Below are 15,738 nucleotides of genomic sequence, written 5' to 3' on the forward strand. Positions count from 1 at the left end.
ACCTGCAGGCCCTCTACCTCTGGCTGCTGGTGTTCTTCTCCCAGCCCCACAAGGTGAGTGCCACTGCCCTCTGACCTGCCGCCCCTCTACCTCTGGCTGCTGGTGTTCTTCTCCCAGCCGCACAAGGTGAGTGCCACTGCCCTCTGACCTGCCGCCCCTCTACCTCTGGTTGCTGGTGTTCTTCTCCCAGCCGCACAAGGTGAGTGCCACTGCCCTCTGACCTGCCGCCCCTCTACCTCTGGCTGCTGGTGTTCTTCTCCCAGCCGCACAAGGTGAGTGCCACTGCCCTCTGACCTGCCGCCCCTCTACCTCTGGCTGCTGGTGTTCTTCTCCCAGCCCCACAAGGTGAGTGCCACTGCCCTCTGACCTGCCGCCCCTCTACCTCTGGCTGCTGGTGTTCTTCTCCCAGCCCCACAAGGTGAGTGCCACTGCCCTCTGACCTGCCGCCCCTCTACCTCTGGCTGCTGGTGTTCTTCTCCCAGCCCCACAAGGTGAGTGCCACTGCCCTCTGACCTGCCGCCCCTCTACCTCTGGCTGCTGGTGTTCTTCTCCCAGCCGCACAAGGTGAGTGCCACTGCCCTCTGACCTGCCGCCCCTCTACCTCTGGCTGCTGGTGTTCTTCTCCCAGCCCCACAAGGTGAGTGCCACTGCCCTCTGACCTGCCGCCCCTCTACCTCTGGCTGCTGGTGTTCTTCTCCCAGCCGCACAAGGTGAGTGCCACTGCCCTCTGACCTGCCGCCCCTCTACCTCTGGCTGCTGGTGTTCTTCTCCCAGCCCCACAAGGTGAGTGCCACTGCCCTCTGACCTGCCGCCCCTCTACCACTGGCTGCTGGTGTTCTTCTCCCAGCCCCACAAGGTGAGTGCCACTGCCCTCTGACCTGCCGCCCCTCTACCTCTGGCTGCTGGTGTTCTTCTCCCAGCCGCACAAGGTGAGTGCCACTGCCCTCTGACCTGCCGCCCCTCTACCTCTGGCTGCTGGTGTTCTTCTCCCAGCCGCACAAGGTGAGTGCCACTGCCCTCTGACCTGCCGCCCCTCTACCTCTGGCTGCTGGTGTTCTTCTCCCAGCCGCACAAGGTGAGTGCCACTGCCCTCTGACCTGCCGCCCCTCTACCTCTGGCTGCTGGTGTTCTTCTCCCAGCCGCACAAGGTGAGTGCCACTGCCCTCTGACCTGCCGCCCCTCTACCTCTGGTTGCTGGTGCTCTTCTCCCAGCCGCACAAGGTGAGTGCCACTGCCCTCTGACCTGCCGCCCCTCTACCTCTGGCTGCTGGTGTTCTTCTCCCAGCCGCACAAGGTGAGTGCCACTGCCCTCTGACCTGCCGCCCCTCTACCTCTGGCTGCTGGTGTTCTTCTCCCAGCCGCACAAGGTGAGTGCCACTGCCCTCTGACCTGCCGCCCCTCTACCTCTGGCTGCTGGTGTTCTTCTCCCAGCCGCACAAGGTGAGTGCCACTGCCCTCTGACCTGCCGCCCCTCTACCTCTGGCTGCTGGTGTTCTTCTCCCAGCCCCACAAGGTGAGTGCCACTGCCCTCTGACCTGCAGCCCCTCTACCTCTGGCTGCTGGTGTTCTTCTCCCAGCCGCACAAGGTGAGTGCCACTGCCCTCTGACCTGCCGCCCCTCTACCTCTGGTTGCTGGTGTTCTTCTCCCAGCCGCACAAGGTGAGTGCCACTGCCCTCTGACCTGCCGCCCCTCTACCTCTGGCTGCTGGTGTTCTTCTCCCAGCCGCACAAGGTGAGTGCCACTGCCCTCTGACCTGCCGCCCCTCTACCTCTGGCTGCTGGTGTTCTTCTCCCAGCCCCACAAGGTGAGTGCCACTGCCCTCTGACCTGCCGCCCCTCTACCTCTGGCTGCTGGTGTTCTTCTCCCAGCCGCACAAGGTGAGTGCCACTGCCCTCTGACCTGCCGCCCCTCTACCTCTGGCTGCTGGTGTTCTTCTCCCAGCCGCACAAGGTGAGTGCCACTGCCCTCTGACCTGCAGGCCCTCTACCTCTGGCTGCTGGTGTTCTTCTCCCAGCCGCACAAGGTGAGTGCCACTGCCCTCTGACCTGCAGCCCCTCTACCTCTGGCTGCTGGTGTTCTTCTCCCAGCCGCACAAGGTGAGTGCCACTGCCCTCTGACCTGCCGCCCCTCTACCTCTGGTTGCTGGTGTTCTTCTCCCAGCCGCACAAGGTGAGTGCCACTGCCCTCTGACCTGCAGGCCCTCTACCTCTGGCTGCTGGTGTTCTTCTCCCAGCCGCACAAGGTGAGTGCCACTGCCCTCTGACCTGCAGGCCCTCTACCTCTGGCTGCTGGTGTTCTTCTCCCAGCCGCACAAGGTGAGTGCCACTGCCCTCTGACCTGCAGGCCCTCTACCTCTGGCTGCTGGTGTTCTTCTCCCAGCCCCACAAGGTGAGTGCCACTGCCCTCTGACCAGCAGGCCCTCTACCTCTGGCTGCTGGTGTTCTTCTCCCAGCCGCACAAGGTGAGTGCCACTGCCCTCTGACCTGCAGCCCTCTACCTCTGGCTGCTGGTGTTCTTCTCCCAGCCGCACAAGGTGAGTGCCACTGCCCTCTGACCTGCAGGCCCTCTACCTCTGGTTGCTGGTGTTCTTCTCCCAGCCCCACAAGGTGAGTGCCACTGCCCTCTGACCTGCCGCCCCTCTACCTCTGGCTGCTGGTGTTCTTCTCCCAGCTGCACAAGGTGAGTGCCACTGCCCTCTGACCTGCCGCCCCTCTACCTCTGGCTGCTGGTGTTCTTCTCCCAGCCGCACAAGGTCAGTGCCACTGCCCTCTGACCTGCAGGCCCTCTACCTCTGGCTGCTGGTGTTCTTCTCCCAGCCCTACAAGGTGAGTGCCACTGCCCTCTGACCTGCAGGCCCTCTACCTCTGGCTGCTGGTGTTCTTCTCCCAGCCGCACAAGGTCAGTGCCACTGCCCTCTGACCTGCAGGCCCTCTACCTCTGGCTGCTGGTGTTCTTCTCCCAGCCCTACAAGGTGAGTGCCACTGCCCTCTGACCTGCAGCCCTCTACCTCTGGCTGCTGGTGTTCTTCTCCCAGCCGCACAAGGTGAGTGCCACTGCCCTCTGACCTGCAGCTCCTCTACCTCTGGCTGCTGGTGTTCTTCTCCCAGCCGCACAAGGTGAGTGCCACTGCCCTCTGACCTGCAGCCCTCTACCTCTGGCTGCTGGTGTTCTTCTCCCAGCCGCACAAGGTGAGTGCCACTGCCCTCTGACCTGCCGCCCCTCTACCTCTGGCTGCTGGTGTTCTTCTCCCAGCCGCACAAGGTCAGTGCCACTGCCCTCTGACCTGCAGGCCCTCTACCTCTGGCTGCTGGTGTTCTTCTCCCAGCCCTACAAGGTGAGTGCCACTGCCCTCTGACCTGCAGCCCTCTACCTCTGGCTGCTGGTGTTCTTCTCCCAGCCGCACAAGGTGAGTGCCACTGCCCTCTGACCTGCAGCTCCTCTACCTCTGGCTGCTGGTGTTCTTCTCCCAGCCGCACAAGGTGAGTGCCACTGCCCTCTGACCTGCAGCCCTCTACCTCTGGCTGCTGGTGTTCTTCTCCCAGCCGCACAAGGTGAGTGCCACTGCCCTCTGACCTGCAGCCCTCTACCTCTGGCTGCTGGTGTTCTTCTCCCAGCCGCACAAGGTGAGTGCTACTGCCCTCTGACCTGCAGCCCCTCTACCTCTGGCTGCTGGTGTTCTTCTCCCAGCCGCACAAGGTGAGTGCCACTGCCCTCTGACCTGCAGCTCCTCTACCTCTGGCTGCTGGTGTTCTTCTCCCAGCCGCACTAGGTCAGTGCCACTGCACTCTGACCTGCAGCCCATCTACCTCTGGCTGCTGGTGTTCTTCTCCCAGCCGCACAAGGTGAGTGCCACTGCCCTCTGACCTGCAGGCCCTCGACCTCTGGCTGCTGGTGTTCTTCTCCCAGCCCCACAAGGTGAGTGCCACTGCCCTCTGACCTGCAGGCCCTCTACCTCTGGCTGCTGGTGTTCTTCTCCCAGCCGCACAAGGTGAGTGCCACTGCACTCTGACCTGCAGCCCATCTACCTCTGGCTGCTGGTGTTCTTCTCCCAGTCACACAAGGTGAGTGCCACTGCCCTCTGACCTGCAGCCCCTATACCTCTGGCTGCTGGTGTTCTTCTCCCAGCCGCACTAGGTCAGTGCCACTGCACTCTGACCTGCAGCCCATCTACCTCTGGCTGCTGGTGTTCTTCTCCCAGCCGCACAAGGTGAGTGCCACTGCCCTCTGACCTGCAGGCCCTCGACCTCTGGCTGCTGGTGTTCTTCTCCCAGCCCCACAAGGTGAGTGCCACTGCCCTCTGACCTGCAGGCCCTCTACCTCTGGCTGCTGGTGTTCTTCTCCCAGCCGCACAAGGTGAGTGCCACTGCACTCTGACCTGCAGCCCATCTACCTCTGGCTGCTGGTGTTCTTCTCCCAGTCACACAAGGTGAGTGCCACTGCCCTCTGACCTGCAGCCCCTATACCTCTGGCTGCTGGTGTTCTTCTCCCAGCCGCACAAGGTGAGTGCCACTGCACTCTGACCTGCAGCCCATCTACCTCTGGCTGCTGGTGTTCTTCTCCCAGTCACACAAGGTGAGTGCCGCTGCCCTCTGACCTGCAGCTTCACGAACCCTCGGAGACCATTGTCGCTGTGCACAGTTATTCATAGTTACAAACTCTGCTTAGCCTTTTCACCCATTATTGCTTTTTACTGTTATTTTCATCCTGATTGTCATAAGAATTGTGGCAGTTTGGGTTTGAAGTCTGATAGTGACTCGTAGGCCATAACCCACAGAGAGGCTGAATCAACTGAAGGATGTAGGCTTTAGCTGCCTGGTATGAAGTTGCACATTTTAATTTTCCACATGAAGAAGTATTGGCACTTATCTCACAGGGAGTTAAACCTTTTATTGAGACATGAGCGAAGCGATTAATAATACCATTTTGGGTCTAACCTTGTTTGGTGTGTTATACAAGTGTGTGTGGGAAGAGTGTGTGTGTGAGACAAGTGTATGTGGAACGAGCGTGAGTGATCGAAATGTATGTGGGATTAGTGTGCGTAGGACAAGTATTTGACTAGTGTGAGTGGGATGAGTGTGTGTGGGACAAGTGTGTGTGGGACAAGTGTGTGTAAGACAGAGTGTGTGTAAAATAAGTGTGTTTGTGGGACAAATTTGTTTATAGGACAATAGTGTTTGTGGGATGACTGTGTGGGTCAAGTGTGTAAGAGGGGTGTGTGTGATGGTTGTGTGTGCAGCCTGGTCTTTGGGAGACGGGGGTATGTGGGAAGGTTGGATGTGTGATGTGTGTGTGAAATGGGTGTATGTGAGTGGGTGTGGGTTTTTCACATCTTGGTGTTCCTTATCTCTATATTTGGTCGAACTAAATACTGGTAACATACTAGATAAAGAAAACTAGGAGGTGGAACACCGAAGTGGTCACAGTAATTTAGTGATAACACACACAACACTACTTTTGAGTGAGGTTTGATCGTATAATGCCAAGAGAAATATTAAGTCTGAGAATTTGGTTTTCTGAGTATCTAATTTAAAGGTAATTTATGGAGAACAGATGATTTTAGGTATCTTTTGTTTATTATGTGAGTAATAGAATACATGGATAAAATATTAAAATATATAAAAACTGTAACTTTTACATTTTGACAAAAACTGTTAAATAAAAGCCAAAAAACTTAAAAAGAAATTTATTAAAACGGTAAGCCAACACTGGGATCTCACTACACAACTGAAGGTCACACAGTGATAAACGGAGAAAAGACAAAAAAGATAAGTTTAAATGGGGCCAATTTTCGAACTTTATTGGTCAAAGGAGGAAGAGTGATTACTATTCACCACTATGTGTGGTAATCCAGGAATAACTTCATGGAGCCTGCGGAGAACAGAATCAGTCAACCAGAAACGTACACAAAACTTATATAAACTACATAATATTACAGTAAGTTATGAAGAGGTAAAAAACCCTTAGTTGCAGGACTACATCCTATGGAGTAGTCATCTGTCCGACGACATGGTAGGATCTTAAGTTGAGGTTGTCTCTGAAGATAACACGAAACAGTAACGAAGGTTGCACGCCGACTGCTCTGGAGGGGCGGTCGTCGTCCCTCTGAAGCCTCGTGGAAGTGAAGAGAAGGGGGAGGGCTGAGCTGCAGGTGGATGGCGGTGCTGTGTTGCGAACCAGGGGATCTGAGCCGAGATGTGCTCATAGGCCCTGGCCGCACGGAAGCTTGGCTACGTGTACGTGACCAGAAGCATGAAGAAAGGTGAGACACTGATAACGCCACATGGGAAAAGAATGCAGCCAGTCACCTGCTGGTTAACTGTCAACTGTCAACTGTCAGGCTTGATGTCTGGTAAAATCAAAAGAAACAATCAAAAAAGTAATACATTTTCAGCCCCCCCCCCCCCAAAAAAAAATGAAATTTATCTTAAAATTAACATATCCAATATTGACTCATTAAGAAAAATCAAAATTTGTGCCATGAATACTAAATAAGTGGCATAGTGGGACAGGTGTGGGTGGGATGAGAGTTCGTTGGACGGATGTGCATGAGACAGGTGTGTGTATTTGGGATGAGTGTTTATGTGGTGGACGGGTGTTGGATTGGGGGGGGGGGGGTAAGTACAGTTAGTACATATTCTCGGGTCATCATTACCCATAAGTGTGTGAGAAAATAACTTCACAACTCTTCAGTAGTCGGCAGCCGACCGTAGCAGTCTCTGTCATAAGTGCATGCTATCGCAGTGCCGGATAGCCAACTTCACACTCGTTCGCCTTGCTTGCTTATTCCCGGCCGCCCCATGGTGCTCTCTCGTGCCAGTTGCACCACTTCACTCGTCGTCTCTCCTCCTCTTCATGCTCCCAGAACTGCTACCGGCCACCTCGCGCAACAGCAAACAGGACCACCAACAGTCTGTGCACCAATATCCCTCATGCACTCATAACACACCTGACATTCCTGTTGTGCTGTGGACCAAGCTAGCAAATAACAACTCACTTCAAAGTAAATTAGAAATAAACTAAACGAATTTAAATTTCAGAAGTAACACATGTAACCAAAAACAAAATATTAAAATAGTGTAAAGCCTAGTCTAGCTTTGGAACACAGGGATAGATGGCCAGAACCTGGCAAGGACTGGGGTTTACGTGAATGGAGTAGTTTAGGTAAGCAAGGTAAAAGGAATCAGGTACACAGACATTTTATTCAAACAATAATTCAAAACATTAGGTTACTGATGAAGTTAAGTCGATACAAATTTAAGCAAGGTTAAATACAATAATCAAAGAACAATGATTTTAGACAAAACGGGCTTCAAAGGTAAGCCGGCTACACCGTGTAACGATCCCATTAAACAACGCAGTTGACGTGAATTAAAAGCATTGTCAAGTATTACAATTCAAACTGTTTTACATTTTTACAAACTTCAGCAAAGTGCAGTTATAAGCGTTACAATAACAAAATTACTGCAAAGTGCAGTTATATTTAAAGATTTACATAATTAAGAAAAGATCAAAGACGTGTGACGACGTCTCAGGGGAAGATAGTTACCAATAAAAAAACTAAGTTTCCAGTTAAGTTACGTTAAAACATTAATCCAAACCAAATCATTTTGAAGGTGGCGGCCGAAAGGGAGTTTAGACAAACCAATTTAGAAATATATGACTATACATCAAGGCAAGGGCCACCGCCTCACACACAACTCAAACCAACTTACATGTTTCCCCTGAGGTCGCGCACACACACGTAGGTCTAACTGAACCTAATCGACTACATGCTCGTGGATTACAACAGCTGACAACCGAGCCTGACAAAAATCAAAGAAGAAAGAGGCACCTGACCAAATTACAACTGTTTTTATAAAATCGCGCCGCAGCGCGCGCATGCGCCAATCAAGAGAGGGGGGGTGAACGAGTAGACAGAACCACTAGGAGGGGGGGAAAGGAGGGAGAAGGTGGAGGGGAGCGGAGTGCCGGAGGCCGATGCGGCACGCACAGTTCAAATCGCTACAACTCCCCTGCCCTTAAACCACGGTACCCGCCGCCTTCTCTATCTTCTCCATCTTCATAACAATGTTTATTTTCATGACGAACACAATTTTTAACTGTCAGTCTAAAGTTATTAACATACAAGGTTTACACGCCGTATATAATGGCCAAAGATTCTTGAAGGATTACATAGGTCAAATACAAAGACCAATAGGAGCATCTTCAGCGCTGAAGACTTTTCTTGATCTTGAGGGACGTCCCAGGAAAGTTCATTTTTGGTTACAATTTGTAGCAACGAGCTCCAAAGCTCGTACGTCGCCAGACAGATGCAATTCCGGACGTAACCGCTGCAGGCGTCCCCACAACAGCTGTAGCCGATGGCGCCTGGCAAGGTCGACTCTTCACCTCGCACCCCTGTCGAGCGGGTTGCATGCTCACAGGGGACGAGGGCTTCCAGATGCCATTGCGTGCATCGTGCAGGCTCGCATGCGGCATGCATCACAGCTCGAGACTGGCGGAATGGAATCTCACGCCAGCACGCCGGCACGCCAGCACGTCAAAGCAGCCGGCCGCTCGCTCACCGAGGGACAGCTTCCATCAACGCGGCGACTCAAGGAGGCGCATCAGGGCGAGCCAGGGCGGAGCCGCACAGCAGCATGCTGATGCGGAACTCCGAATGACGGAGTCGCATGGACGCATCCACGGACTCGGACAGCGAAAGAGGCGGGCGGCCTCGTAGACGCAGCGAATAGCGGGCGGGCACCAGTGACCACGACGGAGCGGGCAGGCGGAGGAGCCTCAGATCCGTAGCTGCGCCGATCCTCTTGAGGGCACGGCATCCGCGACGAGGAAGGAGGGGGGAGGAACGATAAGCAAACCAAACTGAAAAAAAAAACACAAAACCAGACGCACACGCTATAACAACAGCAAACCCTCAAAGTAAGTATTAAACTTTTTTAACTGCCCGACATGGGCCTTTCTAAATTTTTTAGAACCAGATGTACTGTGCATCAACACAGTATTCTCACTAAGAAATATATTTATGACGTAAGGTCCAACATAAGGCAGTATTAATTTAACATTAATCATTTCAGCCCTATTTGGTAGCAAAAAATTCTTTACTAGGACCAGCTGTCCAACAGAAAAACCATGAGGCCTCCGGGAAGCGTTATATGAACTAGCCACTGCTTGACGAGCCTTCGAGAGATTGCAAGCCACACTATCCAGCACGGCCTCCAGTGACTCGTCATCCGAGGCAGCCTCCAGGGGCGGCAGTCCCCACAGGTTAAGGAGAGGGTGGGTAAGCTCCCTACCTAGAAACGGAATTGAAGGAGGGAATCGAGTAGCGGAATGCACAGCTGAATTAAGCCCTACGTTGATAAAATCAAGATCGCTGTCCCATAGCGACTGATCATCCCTGTAGAAAGCAGTAAGAATGCTCTTAAGCACTTTATTGACTCGCTCGGATTGGTTTCCCTGGGGACAGTAAGTACTACTGTAAATAGGCTTAATGGCCCATTGAAAACACATGTCTTTGGACAGTACAGAGCGGAAGTAACGTGCGTTATCACACGTGATCATGGCCGGAGCACCAAAACATTGCCATACCTGATCTCTTAAGGCTTTAAAAATACTGTTTGCTTTCATGTTCTTTAAGGGGATTAGCAACACAAATTTCGAAAAAATGTCCAGAATAACCAAAATACAATTGTTACCTTTTCTAGAACGTGTTAAGAGACCAAAAATGTCAATGTGAAGCACATGCTAGGGGGCAACAGGAGCATCAGCACAATACAAGCCGACTTTGGCACACTGCGGCGGTTTCGAGATTTGACAATCTCGACAAGTTCGCACGTGTTTTTGTACATCAGCTCGCAATTCAGGCCAAGCTAAATGTGCACTAATTCGACGGAACGTTTTGTCGATGCCCAAATGTGCACCCAATAAGGAATCGTGAAAATACTTCAGCACCATAGGGCGTAGGGATGCAGGAACAACAGCCTTCCTTTGTCTACCAGTTGTCCCGGTATAGTAAACAACACCCTGTTCCTCAACATATGACATGGCTTTACCGGCACTCAAATCCTTCCGGATTTGAACACACAAAGGATCCTCCTGTTGACACTAACGAATACTAAGAAATGATTCCGGAAATATTTTGCAAACAGCTGCACAAATCGGCTGTGTTTCATCCGCGGACGAAACACGAGTCGCAAATTCATCGGGCGAAAACATTCGCGAAAGCGCATCTGCCACAACGTTGTCACTACCCTTAATATGATGCAGTTTGAATTTGAAGCGGGACAGTCTTAACACCCAGCGCCCTAGTTTACCGAGCTGATTCGGATGGTTAAACAGCCAACTGAGCGCTTGATTGTCCGTAAAAAGATTGAACTCGTGACAATCGAGATATGACGCAAATTTCTCGACGCCAAACAGACATGCTAAGGCTTCCTTTTCATAGGTACCCAGACGTCGTTTCCCGTCAGTAAGTGTTCTACTGGCATAGGCAATAGGGCGCAACCTATCGTTTTCAACATGCCCTAATACAGCACCTACCGCGATGCTGGACGCATCTACCTGGAGGGCGAACCTGCGTTGAAAATCAGGCAGAACCAAGACAGGGGGAGAAGAGATCAGGGCCTTAAGACTATCAATGGCCTTCTGTTGAGCGTTGCCCCACTCAAAAACAACATTCTTTTTACGTAAATTATTAAGCGGACCACATACTGCGGCGTAATCGGGGATGAAACGAGAATAATATCCTGTCATGCCGAGAAATCTCTGAACTCCTCTGACATTCCTAGGAGGAGGAAAGTTTACGATGGGGGAAACTTTATCGGGATCCATTATGAGTTTGCCTTGCGAAATAATGTAACCTAAAAATTTTACGTAATCTTTTCCCAGATGAATTTTGTCGGGATTAACTGTCAAGTTAGCGGCTCTGAGACGATCAAACACCTGACACAAATTTTGCTTGTGCTGTTCCAGGTTATCACTGTAGACGATAATATCGTCAATGTAATTGAAGACTGATTTAAATTTTAAGTCGCTTAGAATGTGATCTAGCACTCGGCTCATAGCCTGGCTACCAAAAGACACACCCATAGGCACACGATTAAATTGAAATTGCCCCCACGGGGTAGAAAATGCAGTATATTTACGACAATCTGGATGCAAGAAACATTGGTGGAAACTAGCATTTAAATCAATGACGGAAAATATTGCGGCATTCCCTAAATGTTGAAGGGCGCTCTCTACGGTCGGCAACTCGTAGCTGTCCTCCTTAATTTTGTCATTTAGTTCCTTGTAATTGTGTACAAGCAGGAATTCCCCCGCTTCCTTTTTAGGGACTAAAAAGGAAGGCGAACAGAAATCGGAAACAGAGGGAGCAATAACTCCTGCTTCTAGGAGTTTTTCAACTTTTGCAATTTGGGAGGAGAAATTTTATGTCCTTTAGCCCTAACAGGAGTCGTGTCCTTTAAATAAAATTTATAGGGCATGACGTCACACCTGCCTATCCGATTGGTAATTACGTCAGAATACCTGTTCATGGCGTCAGCAATGATCGCGTCCCTACTAATGACGTCAGACTTGTCGGCGCACGACATGACGATAGGAGCGGAGTCATGATGAATAAGTTTAATTTTTCGTGCAGGATGAAAACCAAAAACCAGTTCCTGGTTAGCGACGTCTAACAAACATCGCGTCGTTCCCAGAAAATCTAAACCTAGAATAAGCGGGTGACATAACCCAGGAACAACATTAAAGTGCCAGTTCCAAGAGAAACCCGCGATCTTAATGTGCATTTCAACTTCTATGTCTGACGTAACAATTACGCCGTTGGCTACACAAATTTTCACGTCAGAGCCGGTACAAACACGGCTTATTAAATACGGATGTTTGATGCAACATGCATCGAACAATTCGGAACTAATCAAGGAACGGGTAGCACCGGAATCAATTAAGGCCGGAATATTATTTCCAAACAGACGAACGTGTAAAAAATTATTGTACGAGTAATGAGCGGCTTTCCTCAAGAGACGACCGTGGCGACCACTCGCACGCCCGGTCAAGGCCCGTTTCCCGGACATTGATTTCTGTAATGCCCAGTGCGCTTACAACGAAAGCATTTTCGCTGCTCACGGCTCACAGCGGGCTGCGTGCACTCAGACACCGCGTGGTCGTAAGTACCGCAGTTGGCACACCTGGGACGGTTGGAGGACGGGCCGGGCGCATTAGCCGACTCATAACGTCTGCCGGCGGCAACACACGCCCCGACAGAGGGATCACTTACACTAGCCGCGCACTCAACGGGCCGCGATGCGCGCACTGCGCGAGCGGGTACGGTGTTGACTTGAGACGTAACTTAACATTAGGAGAATTGAATTTAGAATTAGAATTAGAATTAGAAACGGGTACAAAACTGCCTGGAGTGGGCTTGGAGTGAAAATCCTCGTGATATTTTTTGACAGCTAGCAATCTATTTTCCACTTCTGCACTCCACTTACGGAGAGCACTCAGACTAGAGGGAGGGCTAAGCATGGCGCTATGCTGTAACACTAGCGGAGACACGTTGCTAACAATAGTTTGCGTTAATTCTGCCTCAGGGAGGTTCAACTCCAGTACCTCGGCATAGGCCGCAACAGAATTAATGAATTGCAACAAGGGCTCCTCAGGCCTCTGAAACCTGAATACAAGTTCACGTTTACACGCTTCTAGCACACGAGACGGACAGGCAAACAGTAGCACAGACGTCTTGAACTGTGCGAAGGTCTGATTCTGATTCATGACGTCAGTGAGCAGTGGCAAAAATGCCGGCCCACACAGGCTCAGGAGAGCTTTCAAAAACTCCGCCTCACTGACTAACTTTAAACCAGCTAAACGTGCCGCGGCACTCAGAAAATCAAGAACCGCACGCGGTTCACAACTATCAAGACGTGGGAGAAGTTTCAAATTAGAAAAAAATATCTTTTCATTAAATCTGGAATTATTCTTAACTGGATTAGCGGGGGTGGGGACTTGCCGAGACGGTACCTCGTCTGACGACTCCCAGGCGCCGCGCACGTGCCTGACCAGCAATCCACGAAGGGTCGCCACATTTGCGTCCTCCACGAAGGGAACGGCTTCCTCCGTCAAAACCTGGATGAGGTCGTCTCTCCGCAAACGGTAAATCCACCCGGTTGCCGGAGTCCCCATGGTTCATGAAAAAAAGAACAGAAACACGTAAGTACACACAGTCCTGCAGCAGAGTGGCGCAGTTGTAAAGCCTAGTCTAGCTTTGGAACACAGGGATAGATGGCCAGAACCTGGCAAGGACTGGGGTTTACGTGAATGGAGTAGTTTAGGTAAGCAAGGTAAAAGGAATCAGGTACACAGACATTTTATTCAAACAATAATTCAAAACATTAGGTTACTGATGAAGTTAAGTCGATACAAATTTAAGCAAGGTTAAATACAATAATCAAAGAACAATGATTTTAGACAAAACGGGCTTCAAAGGTAAGCCGGCTACACCGTGTAACGATCCCATTAAACAACGCAGTTGACGTGAATTAAAAGCATTGTCAAGTATTACAATTCAAACTGTTTTACATTTTTACAAACTTCAGCAAAGTGCAGTTATAAGCGTTACAATAACAAAATTACTGCAAAGTGCAGTTATATTTAAAGATTTACATAATTAAGAAAAGATCAAAGACGTGCGACGACGTCTCAGGGGAAGATAGTTACCAATAAAAAAACTAAGTTTCCAGTTAAGTTACGTTAAAACATTAATCCAAACCAAATCATTTTGAAGGTGGCGGCCGAAAGGGAATTTAGACAAACCAATTTAGAAATATATGACTATACATTAAGGCAAGGGCCACCGCCTCACACACAACTCAAACCAACTTACATGTTTCCCCTGAGGTCGCGCACACACACGTAGGTCTAACTGAACCTAATCGACTACATGCTCGTGGATTACAACAGCTGACAACCGAGCCTGACAAAAATCAAAGAAGAAAGAGGCACCTGACCAAATTACAACTGTTTTTATAACATAGCGCCGCAGCGCGCGCGTGCGCCAATCAAGAGAGGGGGGTGAACGAGTAGACATAGAACCACTAGGAGGGGGGGAAAGGAGGGAGAAGGTGGAGGGGAGCGGAGTGCCGGAGGCCGATGCGGCGCGCACAGTTTAAATCGCTACAATAGAGCAAAGTTTATGATAATCTATTACCAAATTTGCAACGTGGTGTGAACGAAGAATATTACAAGACACCAAACTATTCACACCAAGTTACACACGGCGCTGGACAGGTCATATCATATCATATGAGTATTGGAGTAAATAATTTCACCCTTTCTATTAAGGGTACCTAGCAGAGAGTGTCTTGTAAATAAATATATAAGATTAGTATAAATTGGAAGAATAAGAATAATATGTTTAATCGAATTGTGTTCTTTTAATAAATTTTTTCCATGAAAGTTCACACATTACATACAAAATACAAAATGAGATTATGCACAAAAAGAGGACAGTAATTAAGTTCAGATAATTTCTTCACCAACATATGCTCCAATAAGGCCGCAGCCAAAGTTCACTTAGTATGTGACAAATTCGTGATGCAACCTCAATTCTCATGAGCTTAAACGGTCATACATTTTACGCAACAATTTGCATTAAATAAATTATATAACATGTTTTTAAATAAATACAAAGAACGTGTGCATTGCCCAATAATGTAGCATTCCATAGCACACCAGCGAATACTACCTTTAAAATGATACAAGCTACGTGCATATGAAGCACGCAAACTTGGTACAGGAATTTAGGTTTACTTTAGGAATTATACGAGCATCTAACAAATATAGTACATAGAGTACCAATGTGCTCTGCGCGGAGCTACAACAAGCAAGTTACAAAAGAAAATATTTAAAAAAAGAATAAAAGTATCGTAACATGTAGACTAGATATCAAGGCCGGCATGGCCGTTTACAGATTCCTACGAACCTCGAGCTCTCCATACGTAACAAGTGCACGGCCGAGGGAGCACTTACCCTAGACGTGGCGAGAAACAGAAAGGAAAGACAAAAAAGCATAGCAAAGTCACTCAGGCAGGCAACTCGTGACACAGGCACTTATGGTGCTTAAAAAATAAGGGACACCGACATCAGGAGACAATAGGCATGAACGAACGGCAATGCAAACCGCGGCATGAAAGAGAGAAAAGAACCTGGAATAGATGAACCATCGAGGTCCCAGCAGCCATACAAAGACAAACCTGCATGATGGCAAACAATTACCTTACTTTAAACGCTGGGATCCTCGGAGCAAACTGTAGCTACTTTACCACACGGCCATTTCGTACAAGCAAACAAAAAATCAAACCACAGCAGTCTCTCCCTCGGCGCCGTCACTGCCCAACAAACTGACTGATCACATGCTTATCACAGCTCACAGTATGCTAAGCTAAAGAGGCCGAGGCACAGCCGACGGCTGCTTATAAAGCCTCGCATAGAGCGCGCTGTGGTCGGAGCATCGGTGGGGAAGCTGAAAAAATAAGGAGGGGGGAAACAAACTCACAGGGAAAAGAGGAGAGAGGGGTGGGAAGGCTGTGGCGTAGCGACATACGAGGCGGCGGGCCGCTTCAAATTAAAACCAAAAATGCTTTAAACACATGAAGCGTGAGATTGTGTTGTACCAAGTACCTCACAGTCAAGGGAAACTGTCATATCCTTTACATTTATATGAATATACCTTTACACAA

The 15,738-nt window shown here is 49.9% G+C and overlaps 1 protein-coding gene across 1 annotated transcript in view; it reads left to right on the forward strand.

Moving 5' to 3' along the window:
* Window positions 1-15,738, forward strand: part of LOC134537952 (alpha-1,2-mannosyltransferase ALG9) — a 231,049-nt gene that overhangs the window by 179,400 nt on the left and 35,911 nt on the right. The gene's annotated exons all lie outside the window — the stretch shown is intronic.

This window comes from Bacillus rossius, chromosome 12, assembly GCF_032445375.1.
Source record: "Bacillus rossius redtenbacheri isolate Brsri chromosome 12, Brsri_v3, whole genome shotgun sequence".
Lineage (NCBI taxonomy): Eukaryota > Metazoa > Arthropoda > Insecta > Phasmatodea > Bacillidae > Bacillus > Bacillus rossius.